Consider the following 9,030-nt stretch of genomic DNA (forward strand, 5'->3'; position numbering starts at 1 on the left):
TATCACATGGAGTATCAAAGCATCCTGATGAATGTGTATTAGCACAGTCTTCGTTTCCCTGATTGTTTGGTTCTCCAGACGCCCAGAACCTGCATCAACAGATCAGAGTTAGATCAGAGCTGCTTTCTGAGTGATATGATACTGACTGAGACAATCATTTATTAGATAATAATCAGGGCCCGGTTTCCCGATAAAACATAAAATCATTGTTGATCCACAACATTGTCAACATACCATAGTTTGACTTGTACTGCGCTGCGCTGGTTTCTAAAGACTGCTGTACAGTAGCGTTTTGAGCTCAAACAATGCTAAGAGAGACCTTACGAAAGTATGACTTACAGAAGATATACTTAGCGTACGAACGTGTCGGGAATCGTGCCACAAGGTTAAGAGAGAGGTTAAGGAATAGGTTAAGAACTACTTAGCGATAAGAACGTTTTGGGGAACCGGGCCCAGTTAAGTTCAGTCATTTCTCACCCAGAGGTCAGTGTGCTGCCATCAACCCATTTCCATCTGCCCTCCACTTCAATATCAGTCAAACCAATCCAGAAATGTTCAGAACCACAAATATTCTTCACAAAATCCTGAGAAGTCAAACAATAACATGATTTATTAAAAACACACACACGCACGCACACACACACACACAGGTATATAGTGTTTATGAGGACAGCATGAAACCATTGTGGTTTAAAGGGACATCCCTTTCCTAACATCCAATAACCAATCTATTAAAATATCAATATTTAAAGAAACCAATATATTAAACAATGTTATATGGCCTCTTTAGGATACATCTCACTTAAAATTTTTGTTTTTACCATAAAATCATGGAAATGTATCAGCTGATTTTTCACATTTTTCTAGCATAGTTTACTAAGAACTTCATAAAAAAAACTGATAGACAGTAATTTTGATATGAGTAATCCATCTTTAGGAACAGTAGGTTCTACATTTTAAGGTTTGGAGCCTGTCATATTTTCTGCTTTAGTACATGTAGCATGAAAAGCAACACAAATCAATGTACTTGATTTGTTGCCTCTGTTACAGTTTTCAAAGATGAGGCAGTGCTCTTCTTTTGTGCAACACAGTTATTTCTGTATGAAAGTATGAGAAAGACAGTTTAGATCGGCAACACTCTCTGTAGCGTGTGCAAACTCACTCATTACATACTGATCGCTCTTTCACTCTACTAGCGTCAGTGACCAATCCCAAAGTCCTTTCAGGCAAGTCGTGCCACTCGGCCGCCATCTTGGTAACACCTCCGGGCAGCTATTTCAGAATAACAAGACCAGCTCCTATCTAAACGAATGGGTAGAGAGTCAGAACTGCACTTTCACTGGTCACCGGGACATAAAAACAGCATGTATAGAAACAGCAGTGAAATATGATAAAAATCGCTGAAATAATTTGATGACTTTGCCCAAAAATAAGGTTTAAAATGCCTTTTCCCCACAGATTATACCTTTACTACGCATGCGCAAGGGTTCCTCAACTGTGCGAATACGTCAGAGGAACCAGACGATATGCTTTAATGTTTCCCGGCTTGACTTTTAAAAGCATATGATTGGCTTTCCAGCGGGAGCGGCGGGAAATGTGCACACAACCGCCATCTTTGCCGTTACGGGTTTTCCTTAAATATATGTATTGAGGATTGAGGAAGTGACATGTCTCTGTCTCTGCCAATCTTCAGCCGAGTGTACAGCTTAGGGTGCCCTCTATTGGTGAAGCTGAGTTTCACAACGGTAACCCTTTTTCTAAAAATACATCACAACAGTATTATCACCAAATGTCACTGTAATTCTTATCATCAGAACTCCGTTACTGAAATCAAAATTTAAAGGGGCAATGTTTATGTGTCTTTTAAAGGGACAATAAACACTCAGGGCTACACCTCTTAATTTAGACATGTCTTTGTATTTTGCAATTTTTTTTTTTTTTGATAAATTATCAGTTGATGTGTTGACAGCAAATTGCTTGTTCAATTTAAATGTGAATGAAAGTGTTGTCTCTATCATTAAATAAATTACATTAAAGTGTTTTGTCATCTTTAAAAAAGTAAGCCAGTGGGGTAACATTTGTTTACGATTATTGATCGAAGTAAAAACAAAAAATCCCTGTCGACACAACATGATTTAGTTGACTAAATCTACTAGAAAATAGACTGGACTAGAAAATAATAGTCAAGTCAACTTAAAGAAATATTAACTGAACTAATTCCACTTTAATATGAAGTTGTTTCAACAATAATTTTTTTTGTCAAGATAACAAAAAATCTTTAGGCAGCGGGGTAACATTATATTTTAGTTGACTCAAAAAAATGTTTTATTAAAAAATAATTGCACATTACAGACTTCCTCCCTTTTCATTAAGTATGCCATTCATCACAGAACCTTTCATCAACTAATTTCATATCATTTAAAAATACTATCAAACTGTTAAAAACACGGTGCTTTAAAACACTGCACAATATGATTTATTTAACACATGAATAAATCCAAAAGACTTACAGACTTAGAGTAAACTCATGAAATGAAAATGCTCATGACGTCATTAAAGTGACGCCATTAAAGTGAAGCCGCCACTTCGTCATATTGGTAATCCCTAGTGTGCGTAAAAGTTATATTCAATTAATAGGAAATTGATTTTAATGAGAAAACATCACCTAACAAGTCAGCGTTTATAAATCTGAAGTATCTCTGTACATTATTACAATGCAAACACCCTAGTCATGTAAACAGTTATTATTTTAAAGGTTGGGAATTTTCCCTACTTATTAAAAAGTAACGAGCATCATGAGCATGATAAACATCAGACATGACCTCAACACATATAAGAAACGACAAAGTGCTCATTGTGGAATCTGAAAAAAGATTTATGTTTTTATTCCTTGTACAGTTATTCATCCATCCATCCATCATCTTCCGCTTAATCCGGGGCCGGGTCGCGGGGGCTACAGTCTAAGCAGAGACGCCTAGACTTCCCTCTCCCTAGCCACTTCTTCCATCTCTTCCGGGGGGATCCCGAGGCGTTCCCAGGCCAGCCGGGAGACATAGTCCCTCCAGCTTGTCCTAGGTCTTCCCCGGGGCCTCCTCCCGGTGAGACGTGCCTGGAACACCTCGCTGGGAAGGCGTCCAGGAGGCATCCGAAATAGATGCCCGAGCCACCTCAGCTGGCTCCTCTCGATGTGGAGGAGCAACGGCTCTACTCTGAGCTCCTCCTGAGTGACCGAGCTTCTCACCCTATCTCTAAGGGAGCGCCCAGCCACCCGACGGAGAAAGCTCATTTCGGCCGCTTGTATCCGGGATCTTGTCCTTTCGGTCATGACCCACAGCTCATGACCATAGGTGAGAGTAGGAACATTGACCGGTAAATCGAGAGCTTTGCCTTACAGCTCAGCTCCTTCTTCACCACGACAGACCGGTACAGCGACCGCATTACTGCAGAAGCTGCACCGATCCGTCTGTCAATCTCACGTTGCATCCTTACCTCACTCGTGAACAAGACCCCAATACACCTGAACTCCTCCACTTGAGGCAGGAACTCTCCACCAACCTGAAGTGGGCAATCCACCCTTTTCCGACTGAGAACCATGGCCTCGGACTTGGAGGTGCTGATTCTCATCCCAACCGCTTCACACTCGGCTGCAAACCGTCCCAGTGCACGCTGAAGGTCCTGGTCTGAGGAGGCCAACACGACAACATCATCTGCAAAAAGCAGCGACGAAATCGCATGGTCCCCAAACCGGACACTCTCTGGCCCTTGGCTGCGCCTAGAAATTCTGTCCATAAAAATTATGAACAGAACCGGTGACAAAGGGCAGCCCTGCCGGAGTCCAACATGCACTGGGAACAGGTCTGACTTACTGCCGGCCATGCGAACCAAGCTCTTGCTCCGGTCGTATAGGGACCGAACAGCCCTAAGCAGGGGGCCGCCGACCCCATACTCCCAGAGCACCCTCCACAGGATGTCGCGAGGAACACGGTCGAATGCCTTCTCCAAATCCACAAAACACATGTGGACTGGTTGGGCAAACTCCCATGAACCCTCCAGCACCCTGGAAAGGGTATAGAGCTGGTCCAGTGTTCCACGACCGGGACGAAAACCACACTGTTCCTCCTGAATCCGAGGTTCCACTATCGGCCGAATTCTCCTCTCCAGTACCCTGGCATAGACTTTACCGGGGAGGCTGAGAAGTGTGATCCCCCTATAGTTGGAACACACTCTCCGGTCCCCCTTCTTGAAAAGAGGGACCACCACCCCGGTCTGCCAGTCCAGAGGTACTGTCCCCAACCGCCATGCAATGTTGCAGAGGCGTGTCAGCCAAGACAGCCCCACAACATCCAGAGACTTGAGGTACTCGGGGCGGATCTCATCCACCCCCGGTGCCTTGCCACCGAGGAGCTTTTTAACTACCTCGATGACTTCAGCCCGGGTGATGGATGAGTCCTCCTCCGAGTCCCCAGCCACTGCTTCCTTAACGGAACACAAGTCGGTGGGATTGAGGAGATCCTCGAAGTATTCCTTCCACCGCCCGACGATATCCCCAGTTGAGGTCAACAGGTGCCCATCTCCACTGTAAACAGTGTTGGTAGGGCACTGCTTCCCCCTCCTGAGGCGTCAAACAGTTTGCCAGAATCTCTTTGAGACCTACCGATAGTCTTTCTCCATGGCCTCCCAGGCCCGATATTTTGCCTCCACAACTACCCGGGCTGCAGTCCGCTTGGCATGCCGGTACCTGTCAGCTGCCTCTGGAGTCCCACAAGCCATCCAGGCCCGATAGGACTCCTCCTTCAGCTTGACGTCATCCCTTACTTCCGGTGTCCACCACCGGGTTCGGGGATTGCCGCCTCGACAGGCACCGGAGACCTTACGGCCACAGCTCCGAGCAGCCGCAGTGACAATGGAGGTGGAGAACATGGTCCACTCGGACTCAATATCTCCAGACTCCCTCGGGATCCGGTCGAAGCTCTGCCGGAGGTGGGAGTTGAAGATCTCTCTGACAGGGGGCTCTGCCAAACGTTCCCAACAGACCCTCACAGTACGCTTGGGTCTGCCGAGTCTGTCCAGCTTCCTCCTCCGCCATCGGATCCAACTCACCACCAGGTGGTGATCAGTTGACAGCTCCGCCCCTCTCTTCACCCCAGTGTCCAAGACATATGGCCGAAGGTCTGATGACATGACCACAAAGTCGATCATTGACCTCCGGCCAAGGGTGTCCTGGTGCCACGTGCACTGATGGACACCCTTATGCTTGAACATGGTGTTCGTTATGGACAAACCGTGGTTAGCACAGAAATCCAATAACAGAACACCGCTCGGGTTCAGGTCAGGGGGGCCGTTCCTCCCAATCACGCCCCTCCAGTTGTCACTGTCACTGCCCACGTGAGCATTGAAGTCCCCCAGTAGAACGACGGAGTCTCCAGTCGGAGCACTTTCCAGCACCCCTCCCAGAGACTCCAAAAGGGCCGGGTAGTCCGCACTGCCGTTCGGCCCGTAGGCACAAACGACAGTGAGAGACCTATCCCTGACTCGAAGGCGCAGGGAAGCGACCCTCTCGTTCACCAGTGTGAACCCCAACACATGGTGGCTGAGCTGGGGGGCTATAAGCAAACCCACTCCAGCCCTCCGCCTCTCACCATGGGCAACTCCAGAGTGGTAGAGAGTCCAGCCTCTCTCTAGAAGTGTGGTTCCAGAGCCCAAGCTGTGCGTGGAGGTGAGCCCGACTATCTCTAGTCGGTACCTCTCGACCTCCCACACAAGCTCAGGCTCCTTCCCCGCCAACGAGGTGACATTCCATGTCCCTAAAGCTTGATTCCGTGTCCAGAGATTGGGTCGTCGGGGGTCTCGCCTTCAACTGTCGCCCGATCCTCTATGCACCGGCCCTTTACGCTCCCTCCTGCAGGTGGTGAGCCCACAGTTATTCATTGTTTATATATTTTAGTTATAGTGTTTTTATTCGTACAGTAGCTAACAATATTTCATTAAAAGCATTAATTGTGAAGCAGGTAATGTTTAAACGGTGGTTAAATTAACTATTTATTTAGCATACAACAGTTTACATGGAAACGTTAATAAACATATCAAATCAGAAATAATCAAATCCATTTCTGATACTAATAGATTCATGTTTAATAATTCCTGAATAATAATGTTCATAAAGACATAAGGTATATTTTGTGTTGGATCAGTTATCTGTGTCATCAGCGCGCAGCACCTAAACGATTTAAATATATCACTTACTGCCACAAAAGACCGTAAACACTGCAGATAACACCTGAAGTAAACATTAATTTGCATACACATAACAACGAGTCCCGTTTTACTGATATGCTTCAAATCGAGTGATTTTAGGACAGCGGATTGGATGTGTCTCAATGGTGCCCTCTGCTGGTAGGGTTTAGTAAGCGGATCGAACACTTCCGGTGGCTTCACTGTCTGCTGGAAGTTTAGAACGTGATGAGTGATCCAGTCATATATAGATCGGTGGTCCAGACACATTCAGTAAAGGAATAGTTCAACCAAAAATGAAAATGATTTCATCATTTACTGACCAGGAGATTTATTATTATTATTTTTTTATGGAGACCAGAAGTCTCACAGTGGGGACCAGAAACAGTTTGGTTAACTACAATATTTAAAAGATCTTTTGTGTTCTACAGATCATAGAAACTCCTGCAGGTTTAGAACAACTCGAGTCAAGTCAAGTCACCTTTATTTATAAAGCGCTTTAAACAAAATACATCGCGTCAAAGCACTGAACAACATTCATTAAGAAAACAGTGTGTCAATAATGCAAAATGATAGTTAAAGGCAGTTCATCATTGAATTCAGTGATGTCATCTCTGTTCAGTTTAAATAGTGTCTGTGCATTTATTTGCAATCAAGTCAATGATATCGCTGTAGATGAGGGTAAATAAATTATGTCATGATTTTCATTTTTGGCTGAACTATCCCTTTAAGTGTGCCATACACTACTGAACCTTTGGTTATCTCATATCGTTTAAATTTACAATCAAACAGTCTGTTAAATACACTGGGCTTCAAAACACTGCACAATAAGATTTACTTAACACAAGAATGAATCCAAAACACTCATATACTGTTTGCTTCATGCTTCAGAATATGTCCAGACACATTCATTAAAGGGGTAGTTCACCTCAAAATGAAAATTATGTGACCCACAAGTTGTTCCAAACTTGCAGGAGTTTCTTTCTTCTGCTAAACACACAAAAAAAGATCTGAAGTACATGGGTAACCCAACGGTTTCTGGTACCCTTTGACTTCCATAAAGTCTTTTATGTCTTGAATTGTTTGAGAATCAAGAATGGGGTGCTCTGCATTCTCACAATGGGTACCAGAAACTGGTTACCCACAATCTTTAAAATATATTTTATGTGTTCAGCAGAAGAAAGAAAATCCAACAGGTTTGGAAAAACTAGTGGGTAAGTAAATTTACATTTTGAGGTGAACTATCCCTTTAAGTGTGTCATGCACTGCAGAACTTTTGGTTAGAAAAAAAATACACAAAAACTGCAGCAATAGTTAAAATGTCTAAACAAGACAGAAGTTTGCTTTGATTGTGCCAGTCAAATTGTGTGAAAGAGGATAGAAAAGAGAAAACATTTAAAAACACAATCTGTCTCGTGTGAGCCATACCCATGTTCTGAACAAAGTCTTGTATGTTTTTTTGTTGTGCAAGAAACAAGAATGGGGTGCTCTGCCTCTTGCAATTTCACATTCTGGTGAACTTGCCAGTTTTCCTTTGCTGATGTGCTTCCAGAGACTGCTTAGTGACCTTTGACCTCTGACATCGACCATGGTCTTTTCACATAGGCCCTTTTTTTCTTTTGCTTGTCAATCTCTATAAAAAAATACAGTTAGTTAACAAATACACAACATACAGAGGGGCTCGAAAGTTTGGGCACCCCTTGCAGAATCTGTGAAAATATGAGTAATTTTCAAAAAATAAGAGACATCATACTAAATGCATGTTATTTTTTATTTAGTACTGTCCTGAGTAAGATATTGTACATAAAATATATTAATATTTAGTCCACAAGACAAAAAAATTGCTGAAATTATTATGGGTGCTGAAAATTGCTGAAATTATTATGGGTGGGCGATGTATACAAATTTGGCATCTAACGATTTCTACGATTTTCCATTTAACTTAAAGGAAAACAACTAACGAATTACTAACATTAATTCTAACAACTAACATTGTGTCTACATCAGATTTAGGCCTGACGCAATAAAAATAATGTCATGTATGAAGTCATTATTTGTCTTATGAAGATTCACCTTTGTTTTGTGCAATATGAAAGCAATGACAACAGTCAATAGACTTTTAGTTATGTGCTTTCTAAAATCTGCAAATCCAATTCTTTTGTCTGAAATTAATAATTTAGATTGATTAATCAATAAATTAGTTGATAGATTAATAAAAATAAGAAGTCATTAGTGCCAGCACTAGACTACAGCAATGCTCTTCTGGCTGCACTTCCAAATGATACAGAAGGCAACAGTATGACTGGTTTTCAACAAGCCCAAGATCCCACGGCACACATTTCCAAATCTAGTCATTGACTTTTGGTTGCAGCTCACATCAGGTTCAAGACACTGATGCTTGCATAGAAAACAGCCATGGCTCTACACTTTCCTACTTCCCCTTGCTCTTTAAGTCTACATCCCCTCCAGAAACCTGCGGTCGGTGAGTAAGTGTCACATTGTGGTACAAGTACAGACATGCAAAAAAAAAAACTATTTCCAGAAAAATTGTATTTACTATTACAAGCTGGTGGAATGATCTTCCGATCCCAAATCTGGAACGCCAAATCCCTGACAATATTCTAGAAAACTCACCTCTTCCATGAACCCTTAATTGAATCCTGCAAAAACAAAAATAAATAAAAACCTCGGCTTCCACTTCTTCCTTAATTCCTCCCACTACTTACTTAATTCCTCCCACTACTTACTTAATTCCTCCCTATTCTACTTTGTATTGTTGTATCAATGTCTGACATTTGT

General features: G+C 42.9%; 1 long non-coding RNA gene across 2 annotated transcripts; it reads right to left on the reverse strand.

The window, feature by feature from the left end:
* Positions 1-1,929, reverse strand: LOC113098684 (uncharacterized). Of its 2 annotated transcripts, XR_003289174.1 has the most exons (4): positions 1,466-1,929; positions 1,163-1,302; positions 478-584; positions 1-89 (listed from the first exon to the last, which is right to left on the reverse strand). It is a non-coding gene; the product is annotated as an uncharacterized LOC113098684 (long non-coding RNA). The 2 variants fall into 2 exon arrangements; XR_003289173.1 differs by having other exon boundaries at positions 478-1,302.
* Positions 1,930-9,030: the final 7,101 nt, after the last annotated feature.

Source organism: Carassius auratus, unplaced genomic scaffold (assembly GCF_003368295.1).
Source record: "Carassius auratus strain Wakin unplaced genomic scaffold, ASM336829v1 scaf_tig00216608, whole genome shotgun sequence".
Classification (NCBI taxonomy): domain Eukaryota; kingdom Metazoa; phylum Chordata; class Actinopteri; order Cypriniformes; family Cyprinidae; genus Carassius; species Carassius auratus.